The following is an 11731-nucleotide window of genomic DNA, read 5'->3' on the forward strand; positions in this document are numbered from 1 at the left end:
AGAATTCCCAGCACTGGCACTCCTTCTAGGGAATCTGGTTTATGAAAATGTTCCAGAATGTTTAGAATTAGAAAATTAGAAAATTATGGATTTCTAGATAGAATCAAAATTAAAAACCAAAGTCATGAAAGATGACAGCTCTGAAGTTTTGAGGTTTTTACATTTTACTTGAATTTGTATTTGAAAATTAGAGTATGCTAAGTTATGTAGTAATCTTTAGGGCTACTGGTATAAAAAGCCAATAGTGAAAAATATAATAGAAAATATTCAGTTAACAGTGGAAAAGCATAAACTAAAGAACAAGGAACAGATGAGAAAAGTAGAAAATAGGGTGCCTGGGTGGCTCAGTTGATTAAGCGACTGCCTTCGGCTCAGGTCATGATCCTGGAGTCCCGGGATCGAGTCCCGCATCGGGCTCCCTGCTCAGCAGGAAGTCTGCTTCTCCCTCTGACCCTCCCCCCTCTCATGCTCTCTCTATCTCATTCTCTCTCAAATAAATGAATAAAATCTTTAAAAAAAAAAAAGGTTAAAAAAAAGTAGAAAATAACAGGATGATAGATTAAAATGTAATCATATCAATAATTACATTAAATGTACATAAATACTAAAAATAAAAATTGATATGTTCTGATACATAAGAATATAAAAGCATATACATGTAAAATCATAGTCTTAAATAATTCAAGTAAAAATTAACAGAATAAAAAGAAGAAATGGAAACATCTACAACTTTCTATCACTGATGATTTTAGCTCATTTTCTTCAATAATTGATAGAACAAACAGAAATGCTAATGAATGTAATAGGCCACAGTTAACAAAATATGTACTTGATATGCACAGAGCACTGTGTCCAATAATTTCAGAATACTCATTCTGTTTTCTTACTAAAATTGGAAGAGCATAGAAGACATAGTATTGGAAGTTTGAGGAGAGGGGAAGATATGAAATGACTATCTAGAAGAGTGGGTAAGTGGTTGGATTAGGAAAACATAGTTTGCCTAGGTAGTATTAGGGCCACTTAAATTTACAGTATTTCAATCACATATCAATTTATTTAATATTAATGTATGAGCTTCTCTAAAGATACAAAATCAGGAAATAGAGAATTTTTTAAGAATCTAAGATGGCTTTATTTGTAAGATGTACCAATTGTATGTGCCACTAAGAAGAAAAATATGTGTGCCAATTAAATTATGCCAAGATTCTCTTATTCCATGAATTTTAAGACACCTTGGTTTAGAGATGTTAAACTGTGGGGCAGAAATTTATGCCCTATTGTTTATGATGAGGTACAGTATGAGGGAATCTAATAGAATAAACATTGTAGAGAGATATATCTGATTTGGGATTCTGCTAATAAGAAGCAATTCTTAGGAAAGATTGCCACAGGAAAGAGTCCAATATTACAGTTAGACTGAGTTAGGTCTAGTAAGAGCCTGATCAGGGATGAATATGTATCACTTCTCAGTTTTGGGGAGGGAGGAATATTTAAGTAGGCAAATGTGCAAAAGCTCAGAGTTTGAACTCTAAAAATTTGATTCCTGCCACTCTTTAACTATGTGAATCTGAATAAGCCATCCACCTCTGTGTTTCAGTTTCCTCTTCTGTGAGAATATGTAATAGTCTCAATATGTAATATTCTCATATATATATATATCCATATGTATGTATATATATACATACATATATTTTAACACATCAAAACTTTGCATATTGTAAATAATCGGTAAAGGTTATTATGACTGCCTCTCTCTCCAATACAGAGGTGAGAAAGGAAACAAAAAGATCTGCTAGGTGATTATTGTAGAAGGATAAATAGGTAACATCCACCCCCACCCGCCCTTTTCTGTGACTTCTTGGCTTATTGAATGGTTCCCTCACCATCTACTGATGCAAGACAGACATCTGATAACTGCTTTTCTCACCACCCCCCTTATTCTATCTATTTCAAAGTGCCATATATTTTCCTTGAGTTTTTCTGCTTGCCTGAAGCTTTACTGTACCGATTTTAGATCAAACTATTATCATAATTCTTCACTCAGGCTTATCAAGGCCTTCTACCTTGTTTCTCCACAGGTAGTCCTTGTCTTTCCACCCTTAGGGCATGTCCCCTCCAATCTCATTAAAATTTTCATTGTTATCTTTGTGTATAGGATAAAACATCTTCAAGATTCTTTGCAATCTGTCACAAATCTACCATTCAGTAATGATAATTAGAATCTTAGAGGGAGAAAAAGAAAACCTAAAAATTTCAATAATTAGTTAAGAATTTGGAGTAAAAAAAATAATTTGGATTCATACTATATTATTCATTGGTTAGACCAATTCTGATTAAACTGGCAAAAGGAGACTAGTTTCAAACGTGCAGGAATTATTTCATTGGTAAGATTCCTTATTAGGATTACTTAAATTATGCCAAACCTTTGAAATTATCAGGCAGCTCAGGGCTGTAGAAGCAGAATATTAGGGAAAGGACACAAGAAGGCCTTGAACAGTCAGAAAGTCTCTTGGGAGAGATGGTGAGCTCTGTCGGTGGAAGCACAGGGGAAGTTTTGGAACAGTTAGGATCCTAGCCAGGTGTGTAGGAACCTAGCAATGAATTAATGTAGGCTATGTGATGGAGGAAGCAGTTGGGGGTAGAAGAAACTGACTCAAAGGTGCTGTTGAGTATTGAAGGTAGAGATGAGACACGCTCAGAGCAGCATGACTAGTCTGTTTGGAATGTACAGGTATCTTCTCAGTGCTTCACCCCCATTCTCATCCCTATTCTGCCATTCTTAATATGACCTGATCACATAGAAATATGTATTTGAGAGCATGCATGTTACCTTTTCTTCATGTTGCTGCAGATTCTATTACTTTTGTATACCTCAGAATCACCAGAAAAAGTAAAATTTCTGTTTCAATATGGGTTAGGACCCAGGAATCTGCATTCCTAACATGGTCACAGGGCTGCTGAGGCTGGTCTAGGGACCACATTTTTATAGTGGTAGAAGCTATGTTATGGTGGTGGAAAGAGAGAAAAATCCTAATTCACTGGATTCCCTTTGGGGAGAGTATGCTTTGTATTAGGAAGAAATACTCGTTTTGGGGAAGGGAAATAAGATTCTAAAATGAATGCTTAATAAAATGCCTTCTAATTCAGGAGACTCCTGTTTCTTAGAAGCCCTTTTGCTTTGCTGAGCTTTGGGATAAATTAGGATATGCATGTCTGTGGAGAAAAACTGGGATTGATTTTAATCTTCCAGCATTAAAAAGAGAGGAAGGATTAAAAGATCTCAGGACTAAATGGAAGGGAAAAGAGCCAGGAAGACTTTCACACAGAGAGGGGAGAAGAAGTGAAAGTAAATCACTAATAATGGTATCTCAAGGTGGAATTAAACAAGAGGAAAATGTGTAAGGGATTTTTAAGAAATTAGCTCTGGGTATGTGAGCCTGTGAATGATCAGAAATCCTTTGGGACAGGAGAACACTTTCCAGGAATAAAAAATACTGCAGTCTGGGCACAGGAATTATAGGATAAGTGGGGAGCAGATGACTGGTTAAAGTAGCTTATGAAAATGATTAACAATTTTAAAATTTAAATTGTACTTTAAGTTGGAATCATGATGATTTTTTTTTCTCTATTTAAACAGTTGCGGGGCGCCTGGGTGGCTGAGTCGGTTAAGCATCTGCCTTCCGCTCAGGTCATGATCCCAGGGTCCTGGGATTGAGTCCTGCAATGGCTCCCTCCTCAGCGGGGAGCCTGCTTCTCCCTCTCCCTCTGCCATTCCCTCCGCTTGTGCTCTCTGGCTCTATCTCTGTCAAATAAATAAATAAAATCTTTCAAAAAAATAAAATGAGCAGTTGCAGTGTATGCACAACTTTTCGAATGAAATAAATACTTCAAAGCTCTCAATTGATAGGAAAGTAGAACTATATATCTCAAGAGCTTTGGGGGCAGGCATATCAGGTAAGAATAAATATTCCTTCAAACGATGAAAAATAAATGAGTTCCAGCTCATTTACTATCTCATATTTCTAGAGACACATTAAAATCAAGGTCATGATTTTAAGAATATTCCCTGTTGATAGCCACTAATTCCCAGATTTATTCATCTTTGCTAAAATAACAAAGTACTGGCCTGGCTAGTTAATTAGGCAAGGAAGATGAAAAGTATTCTGTAGAAAATGAAATAGTAAATAAGCCAAAAATATTTGTTTTTTCATAAAAATTTCACCTGCTTTTCCCCAACTTAAAGTATATACCTTTTAAGAAAAAACCTGAGAAACATAGAAATTACAGATTGTAAAATCTATAATGCTATAGCACATACAGCATTCATTATGTGCTAACAAGTACAAATATTTGGGGATATGATTTACCTGTACCCATTCTCATATACATCATATACAAAAACATGTACAATTCTCTATCTTCAAAACTATGTTCATATATCATTTCACATTTTTACTTTTTTACTCTTGTGCTTTAGGTATTTTTCAAATAAATAGCATATTCTTGCAATTTATTGCTTTTATCCAAATCAAATAGATATTTCCTCCTAATGGGGAGTTTAATTTTTAAAAGTATAATATGTGGTATGTCATTTTATGTATTTTCATGATATCTAAATTATTTTCATTACTTATAGTATTAATTATATGCATATCTTTATTTTGACATTTATTGTAAATGATTTAGAGCTTATACAATACGTTTAAAATAATACATGCAATTAGATTGATGATTTTCAAAATTGTCATACTCAAGAACAATTTCATTATTGATGACTCCTTAATGTAAAATGAAGAATTTAGCATAATACTCTCTCACTCCCCAGTTTCTCTCAATGCAATAAAATCTACATATATACATATACTTGTATGATTATTATTAATTTTTATATCATCCTTTAAGTATCAATATTGGTCTTTTCTTTTTGCAATTTTGTTACCATATTGGCCCCAATTCTTTTGTCATCAGTCTGTTGCCAGGCATAGTCCCTGGCATATTGACGCTCAAAAAATGTATCCTGAATTAATGAGTGATCTAAACTTAATTTTAAATATATAGAATAGCTATCACAGAGATGATGATATGAGATAGAAGCAGGACTTATTCTGTAATATAAATATAACCTTCTCCATTTTAGTTCATATTTTCAATTAATACATTCTGGCATAGGTAATAAAGGTCATCTTTTACTCCATGTTCTGATTTTGCATATCCAAAAATCTCTTTAGGTTGTCTTTACACATTGATAGCAGCTTATGCAAGTGTAATAATAAACTAGAATTATATAACTTACCCTAAAAATGGTCACTTATTTTTATAAGCATGGGTGTTTATGATTGTATTTTCTTTATTATCAGGATTTAAAACTTTTCCAGAGTATGTCAAACTGAGATTCTTTTTGCATTGTTTGAACCTGGAATGTAGTAAATTTTTGTGGTCAATAGGTTAAGCACACACAGAAACCCACACCTATGTGCTGAGAATATTTTTTCTGCTTTTTAAATATTTTATTTGTTCTAGTTAGCTTTTTTAGAAATGTCCATTCATGAAAGAACTATATTCTCTTTATATTTACTATATACTCTCTGCTTTCGATAGCCATCACGTCTTTCATAGCTATTATATTTGACGTATATTTTTAGTCTGATTTCCAAATTGCAGATTTGAATTTATGTTTGGTTGATTCCATTCTTTCTTCAATCATGCAAGTATGTTTCCTGCGTTCATCTGTAATTTTTAAACATTTGTTGCTTATATGTCCTAGCTACCTTTTCATTTAATTTTTAATACTTTATTTCACTTGGACTGTGTTTTTTTAATATTTCTGGAAACTCAAAATGAATATAGTTTTACATGTCCTATTGTTTCTTACAGTAAATATTTGTATAGGTTTACTTTCCTTCTGCCTATTTTAAGAAACTGGTTCCATGCTTTTGTGTTGTAAAGTATCATATAGGCCTCAGTATTATTATTTTTTATTTCCGTCTCCCCCCAGTTTATGCAGTCTTGAAACAGTAGAGATCTGTTCTGACCAGAGGTTGCTAACTGACAATGTGTCTATATTCTGTATTTCCACAGATCTTTAGTTCTAAAATTTTAGGTTACATTATTTAGATAATTCTTAAATAGGCTTTACTTGATATTACGCATTTTTGTAATGCAGCTCTGCTGCCCCGAGGTGAGAATTTTACATTTTTCATCCCTGGCTCCTGTCATAATTTAAAGCAACCTATCGGTCTTCTTTTGCATGTAAATACTGTTCTCTCTGGAAAGTCCAGCTCTCTGTGTTCATCTTATTTTTACTTTACATGACTTAACTCAGGATAAAATGCATCATCACAGATCCCCTTTGAAGACTGTGTTGTCTTACAGAGAATTGTCTGATCGAATAATATGTAAGTACTGAGACTGAGAGTAGAAGTGGTTCGAGCCACACATAGAGGCTCCCATCAGGAGGAAGGCTGACCTAGAAACTTTGGTGGTACAGACACTAAGGCTTTAGTGTGGAAGTGAGAAGTGAGTTGGGAGGAGGTTCCCTATTGTATTCCTTTTTAGTTGTTTTGTTATTTCAGAAATCTAGGTATGAGTTGGTTTCTTACAATGTCTAAATGTTATCCGCCCATTTATTTAAAAATTCATCAGTCTCAGAGAAAAGAAGCAGTACCGTCAAATGCCCTGTGGTCCAAGGAGTCTTGAAGTTCAGCAGACGGATAGCTAGCCAGCTATGCTGCAGTCCCCAAACCAAGGAAGAATATGATGCAAAAAGAGTCTGAAGGATATAACAATACAACACATTTTAACATTTTAACAGACGTAAGTATCAAATCTGTTTAAGAAATTTTATCTTTCTCCTAAGAACAATAGTAAACTATTAATCCCAGTGGGTTTCCAGTGGGTAACTTAGAATAAAATGCAAATTATTTTCTTTCATATATCAAGTTCTGTGTGATAATAGCCTTTGCTTACTTCCCTGGTGCCATGAATAGCATTTCTTCTCTCGCCTGCGTTAGTAACACTGCTGTTATTTCTGTTTCTCAAAGATGCCCAGTTTAAACTCACTTTAGGGTTTTTGCACCAATTGTTCCATCTATTAGGAGTGCTTTTTATGTTGGTTTTCATGTGTCTGATTATTTTTGCCAGTCATTTAGAAAGCTATCGCCTGACTCCCTACCTTCCTTGTAAATTATCCTTTCACATTTGTTACTGTTTGACATTTTTTCTTTTTTTCTTTGCATGTTTATTATCTATCATCCCTATTAACTTAAGCTCCATTAAAAGAGACATCTTGTTAGCTTTACATCTCAAGGAATTGGGGGGGTGGGGAAGAACAAACTAAGCCCAAAGGTAGCAGAAGGAAGGAAATAACAAAGATCAGAGCAGAAATAATTGAAATAAAGACTAAAAGGAAAAGAAAAAAGATCAATGAAACTAAGAGCTATTTTTTAGGAAAGATAAACAAAATAGGCAAAACTTCACTAGTCTTACCAAGAAATAAAGAAAGACGGCTTAAATAAACAACATTGGAAATGAAATAGGAGATATTACAAGCAATGCTGCACAAATACAAAGGATCACAAAAGACTACTATTAAGAATTATATGCCAAAAATTGGACAATCTACAAGGAGTAGATAAATTCTCAATTGTGAAAGGTGAAAGGCTTTCCTCTAAGATCAGGAACAAGACAAAAATGCTTGCTCTTACCACTTTTACTCAACAAAGTACTAGAAGTCCTAGCTAGAGCAGTTAGGCAAGAAAAATATATGAAAGACCTCCAAATTGGAAAGGGAAAAGTAAAACTGTCTCTATTTGCAGATGACATATTATATTTGGGAAATCCTAGCAACTCCACCAAAATAAATGTTAGAAGTAATAAATTCAGTAAAGTTGCAAGATACAAAATCCCTATAAAAAATCAGTTATATCTCTATATACTAATAACAAAGTATCAGAAAGAGAAATTAAGAAAACAATCCTATTTACAGTTGCATCAAAAAATTAAAATACTCAGTTGGGTAAGCAGCTGCCTTTGGTTCAGGTCATGATCCCAGGGTCCTGGGATTGAGCCCCACATCCAGCCCCTTGCTCCGCGGGGAGCCTGCATCTCCCTCTCCCTCTGCCTGCCTGCCGCTTGCCCTGCTTGTGCTCTCTCACTCTCTGTCAAATAAATAAATAATCTTAAAAAAAAATACCTAGAAATAAATTTAACCAATAAGGTAAAAGAGCTACACATTGAAAGCTAATAGGCATTGATGAAAGAAATTGAAGAAGACAAATAAATGGAAAGATATTTTGAGATCATGCATTGAAAGAATTAATATTGTTACAATTTCCATATTATCTAAAGCAATATACAGGTCCAATGCAATTCCTATCTAAATTCCATTGACATTTTTCACAGAACTAGGAAAACAACCCTAAAATTTTTAAGGAACCACAAGAAATCCCAAATAGCCAAAGAAATCTGGAGAAAGAATGAAGCTGGAGGCATCAGACTTTCTGATTTCAAACTGTTACAAATTGTAGTAATCATACAGTATGGTATTGGCATAAAAAGTCACCTAGGTCATTAGGACAGTAGAGAGCCAAGAGATAGACTAGTTCATATATGGACAGTTATTTTACAACAAAGCAGCCAAGGATGTATGATCGAGGAAGGATAGCCTATTGAATAAAAGGTGTTGGGAAAATGGAACCATCACGTGCAAGAGAATTAAACAGGACTCTTATCTTACACCATATACAAAAATCAACTCAAAATGGGTTAAATATTTAAATGTAAAACCTGAAACCATAAACCTCTCAGAAGAAAACAGGCAGTAAGCTCCTTGACATTGGTCCTGGTGATAATTTTTTGGATTCAACACCAAAAGCAAAGGCAACAATAACAAAAATAAACAAGTGGGACTACGTCAAATGAAAATGCTTCTGTACAGCAAAGGAAACCATCAAAAAAATGAAAAGGCAGCCTATGAAATGGGAGGATGATCCAGCAACTCCACTTCTGGGCATTTTTCTGGAAAAAATGAAAACACTGACATAAAAATATATATGCACCCCCATGTTCATTGCAGCATTATTTATAGTACCCAAGATATGAAAGGAACCTAAGTGTCCATCAACTGATAAAGAAAATGTGGTATATACATAATGGAATATTTTTTAGCCGTAAACAGAAGGAAACCTTGCTATTTGCAACAACGTAGATAGAGCTTGAGGGTATTATGCTAAGTGAAATAAATCAGACAGAAAAAAGACAAATTACATAAAATCTCACTCATATGTGGAACCTAAAGCAAAAAAAACTCCAAGCTTACAGATAAAGTGAAAATATTGGTGGTTGCCAGGAGTTGGGGGGTGGGCAAAATGGTTGAAGTTGATCAGAAGGTATACATTTTTAGTTATTAAAATAAATCCTGGGCATGCAAATGTACAGCATATTGACTATTAATGATATTGTATATTTGAAAGCTTCTAAGAGGGTATATCTTAAAATTTCTCATCACAAGAAAAAAAATATAACTGTGTAGTGATGAATATTCACTATTTTTATTGTAGTGATCATTTTGCAATAACAAATATCAAATCATTATGTTTTACACCTGAAACTAATATGATATATGTCAATTATATCTCAATAAGAAATAAAAGAAGGAAGACAACAATAATATTTAAGTACACAAAACTGAACTTTCCCAAATTTCCACAGGTAAGTGTGGAAACACAAAGACATTCAAAATGATGAGTGAGATAGACTAAATAAAGAAAATACCTTATCTTGCTTAGAGAGAAAAATTGAACATTTCATCATAAACATTTGCTTCTTGGCATAGTAACCATTGTTTTCACCAGAAAATTTCTAGAGAAAGACTGTTACTCTGATAACGTTTGTTGAACTGTAAATTCCTTGGAGGAGGAAATAATATCTTTGGAGGAGGAAATAAATCTTATTCACCTTGATTTGTCACATTGTCCAACATTAAGTAAGGTCTCACCAATATAAGTTTCATTGAAAAGCACCAAGTTGACTTGAACCGAGAAGTGTTGTACAGCAGTGAAGTGCATATTAAAAACTATATTTTATTTACTTTAAATATATGTCCTTCTTTGCCCTGGAAGTCAAAAACATGTGTGTTTGAGGTGGGAAAGGGCTTGGGGCAATGCTAAAAGGATCTCTTATCCAGATTGGCAAAGCCTAAAAGGAAGAAACATTGGCATATGATTCTGTAGATAAAGGCTTACTGAATACCAGAAATTTGTAAGCCCAAGAGGGGTGAGAGACTCTTTGGGAAACATTGGCATGCATCCCCTGGAGTTTAGAAATACATACATTTTATTTTTACTATGTGAATAATAACATTATTCACATTATCTTTGTATAATCACAAGGTTGACCCTTGGCTTGTGTCTAGAAACTTGGATTTGGGCTGGGTTCCCAACTCCTAATGAGAATGATTCACTGTGCCTAAACTGTTTTGTATAAACTATATGGTTTATACTGAACACCTGCTTTCCTTCTGGGAGTCTGAAATTTTGATATGTGCTAGGCGGAGGGTACCTATGTGACCAGTTCCTGGTGAAAACCCTGCGTACGTAGTCTCTTAGGAACTTCCCCAGTAGACCATATTTCACACAAATTGTCACAAATTTTTGCTGGGAAATTAAGTATGTCCTGTATAACTGCTGTAGGAGAGGGCTCTTAGAATCTCGCACCTGGTCTCCTCTGCGTTTCCCTCCATGTACTCTTTTTTTAATATTTTTTTAATTATGTTGTTAGTCACTATACAGTACATCATTAGTTTTTGATGTAGTGTTCCATGATTCATTGTTTGTATATAACACCCAGTGCTCCTTATCTTTGTTGATTTTGTTGTTTATCCTTTTCTTTGTAATAAATCATAGCTGTGAGATGACTTTATATGCTGAGTTCTGTGAATCTTCCTAGAAAATCCTTGAGTCTAGTGGTGGTAGCTTTGGGGACTCCCAACACAAGTACATAAGAAGTACTTTATGGTTGTTTTACTTCTCATCTATTTGATTGATAATGAAATTGAATATCTGTTCAGATTTTGGACATCTGCATATTTTTAAATTTTCGTATTACCTGTTTCTTTTGTTTCCAGGGATATTGTCCCAAAGAATATTTATTAAATTATCCTTATTTTCCACTGTCTTGAAAATCCAGCATTACTGTATATTAAATACTAAATACATTTGAATTTCAGAATGAAAGTTCATTTATATTGACTTATGTGTCCAGTATTATGCCAATGCTACAGTGTTTCATTATTGTACATATTTTTTATAGTTAGTAAGCAACTCTCAAGATTTTCTCAAGGATTTGAATGCCTCCTTGATTTTTTACATTTTAATCAATTATTATTGATTAAATGTAACTTTAAAAAAGTTTATTTTAAAACACTTAATGGAATAGACCTAATTCTTTTGCATTAGTATTGATAATGGAGTGGAAGGGGATGAGCTTAGTAACTAAAAACATAGGCTATTGAATTAAATGTCATCACTAACAACACTACATGTAGAGGAAATACTCATTTTGTAGAAGATTTGAAGAACATGTTTTCAGTGTAATAAAGAAGCTTATTACCAGTGTAGTCAGGAACAATAATTCACTTGTAATTGATCATAATTTTTAGATATTGGATAAAGTTGGAAGTACAAAAATTATGCATATAGTGTTGTACACATAAAGTGTTTAATAAATGGACAAG

The sequence above is a fragment of the Mirounga leonina genome, unplaced genomic scaffold (genome assembly GCF_011800145.1).
Source record: "Mirounga leonina isolate KUSES-001 unplaced genomic scaffold, KU_Mleo_1.0 Mir_174, whole genome shotgun sequence".
NCBI classification, from domain to species: domain Eukaryota; kingdom Metazoa; phylum Chordata; class Mammalia; order Carnivora; family Phocidae; genus Mirounga; species Mirounga leonina.